At 43.3% G+C, this 2,818-nt stretch overlaps 1 protein-coding gene and 1 pseudogene across 6 annotated transcripts in view; one reads left to right on the top strand and one right to left on the bottom strand.

Moving 5' to 3' along the window:
• SFI1 (Sfi1 homolog, spindle assembly associated (yeast)) overlaps window positions 1-2,818 on the top strand; it is a 130,444-nt gene that overhangs the window by 13,374 nt on the left and 114,252 nt on the right. The gene's annotated exons all lie outside the window — the stretch shown is intronic.
• Window positions 1,913-2,418, bottom strand: LOC105539002 (annotated as a pseudogene).

The following is a 2,818-nucleotide window of genomic DNA, read 5'->3' as shown; positions in this document are numbered from 1 at the left end:
ACTGCAACATCTGCCTCCTGGGTTCAAGCAATTCTCCTGCCTCAGCCTCCCGAGTAGCTGGGATAACAGGCATGTGCCACCACACTCAGCTAATTTTTTGTATTTTTAGTAGAGACAGGGTTTCACCACGTTGGCCAAGCTGGCCTCCAACTCCTGACTACAGGTGATCCACCCACCTTGGCTTTCCAGAGTGCTGGGATTACAGGTGTGAGCCACTGTGAGCAGTCTAATTTTTAAATTTTTTGTAGAGATGGGGTCTCTCTGTGTTGCCCAGCTGCTCTCAACTCCTAGCCTTAAGCAGTCCACCCACCTTAGCCTCCCATAGTGCTGGGATTATAGGCATGAGTCACTGCCTGCCAAAAATTTTTTTATTTTAAAATTTTAATTAATTAATTTTGAGACTGAGTTATGACACTGGCTATTTTTTGTATTTTTGGTAGAGATGGGGTTTCACCATGTTGCCCAGGGCGGTCTTGAACTCCTGGGCTCAAGTGATCCACCCGCCTCAGCCTCCCAAAGTGCTGGGATTACAGGCATGAGCCGCCATGCCTGGCCAAAAATTATTTACTGATAAATATAACACAATTACAGAAAACAGCACCAAACAAGTGGGTGCCCTAGTGAATTATTATATGGCAGACATCTTTGTAACCACCACCTGTTTAAAAAAAAAACAACAAAAAAAAAAGTAAGACCTTGGCAGTCATTTCTGAACTTCCTTCCAAGCCCACTGACTGCCCCGCAGAGAGTAAACTACTAACTTGACTTGAATGGTAATTGCTTTCTCACTTTTCTTCATGGTTTTATTACCATTTGTGTATCCTTAAAAACTATATAGTTTAGCTTTGCTTGTGGGTTTTTTGAGCAGGATTATAAGCTACTTTCTTTTTTTTTTTTTTTTGAGATGGAGTCTGGCTCTGTCGCCCAGGCTGGAGTGGCGTGATCTCAGCTCACTGCAAGCTCCGCCTCCCGGGTTCATGCCATTCTCCTGCCTCAGCCTCCCGAGTAGCTTGGGACTACAGGTGCCCGCCACCATACCCGGCTAATTTTTTTGTATTTTTAGTAAAGACAGGGTTTCACCGTGTTAGCCAGGATGGTCTCGATCTCCTGACCTTGTGATCTGCCCGCCTCGGCCTCCCAAAGTGCTAGGATTACAGGCGTGAGCCACTGCGCCCGGCCTATAAGCTACTTTCATTGTTTTCTTTATAGTTACCAACATTTTTTGGATTTCCTAAAGTGGTTCTATATTGCTTTTTTAAAATTCATTGAGATATAATTCACATATTATACAATTCATTCATTTCAAGTGTGCAATTTGATGGCTTTTATAATATTCATAGAGGGTTTTTTTTTTTAGTTTGGGATATGACCTCTGTTGAACTCACCTACCAGAGTGGAAGTAATATGTGTGCAAAACCAAATGTTTGTTGATATAACTTCTGCATCATAATTAAAATACAGGCAGTATCTAAAAAATAGTCATCTCAATCAAAATCCACTACTTCCATCTGGGCATGGTGGCTTATGTAATCCCAGAACTTTGGGAGGTTGAGGTGGGAGGATTCCTTGAGTCCAGGAGCTCGAGACCAGCCTGGGCAACATAATAAGACCCCATCTCTATATAAAGTAAAAAAAAAAAAAACATAGCCAGGTGTGGTGGCGCATGCCTATAGTACCAGCTACTCAGGAGTCTGAGGTGGGAGGATCATGTGGATTGTTCTACTTCATTCCAGCCCGGGCAACACAGCCAGACCCTGTCTTAAAAAAAAAAAAAAAAAAAGTAGAGTTCAAGACCAGCCTGGGCAACACAGTGAGACCTTATCTTTATTAAAAAAATTTTTAAAAAATTAACCAGGTGTCATGGGGCATGACTGTATTCCCCTGGAATCGCGAACAGTAGAGAGCTGTTAGATTAATTAGAGACCTGAGATAATAAGAAATCCAGGCATCCTTTACATAGTCTTCTGTTGTTCTTTCTTCCCAGAGACTTGCGAATGTGTGGAATGACACCATCACCAGAAATTGTAGCCTTGATAAGACAGTCCAATTCTTTTTCACTAATAGCAGGTTGCAAATGATGAGGGGTAATAGCTTTACCTTTAAATCTTTTGGTGCCTTTGATGCCACTTCAAGTATCTCTGCAGTAAGGTATCCAAGGATGGCTGCACTGTTCACAGTGGCAGTCACGCCCACACATCCATGACTGGTCGTCCTACATTTCAGATGTCTGTCTATGAATACGGCCCACTGGGAACTGTAAGGAGGCTCTCTGTGAGCAGGAAACAGCCACCTTTGTCCTGGCCTTTCCAGTGTCCTTCTCAGCCTTACCGCCACCCTTGCAAATTCTGCTGAAGCTCAAACAAGGCAGAGAAAGGGCTAGTCAGACACACGGTGAGATCCTACCACCTACTGCTTCATGGCACGGTGCTTCAAACTGTCCAGAGAGTTTATGTTTTTTGTGTGTGGTAAAATATATATAACGTAAGACTTACTATTTTATTTTAATCATTTTTTTTTTTTTTTGAGACAGATTCTCACAGCCCAGGCTGAAGGGCTGTGGTTGTGATCTTGGCTCACTGTAACCTCCGCCTGCTAGGTTCAAGTGCTTCTTGTTCTTCAGCCTCCCGAGTAACTGGGACTGCAGGCGTGTGCCACCATGCTCGGCTAATTTTTTGTATTTTTAGTAGAGGCAGGGTTTCACCATGTTGGCCAGGCTGGTCTTGAACTTCTGGCATCAAGTGATCTACCTGCCTTGGCCTCCCAAAGTGCTAGGATTACAAATGTCAGCCACCACACCTGACCTTTTTTTTTTTTTTTT

This window comes from Mandrillus leucophaeus, unplaced genomic scaffold (genome assembly GCF_000951045.1).
Source record: "Mandrillus leucophaeus isolate KB7577 unplaced genomic scaffold, Mleu.le_1.0 Scaffold2, whole genome shotgun sequence".
NCBI lineage: Eukaryota > Metazoa > Chordata > Mammalia > Primates > Cercopithecidae > Mandrillus > Mandrillus leucophaeus.
Note: the sequence above shows the minus strand (reverse complement) of the source record. Positions and strands in the feature narration are given on the sequence as shown.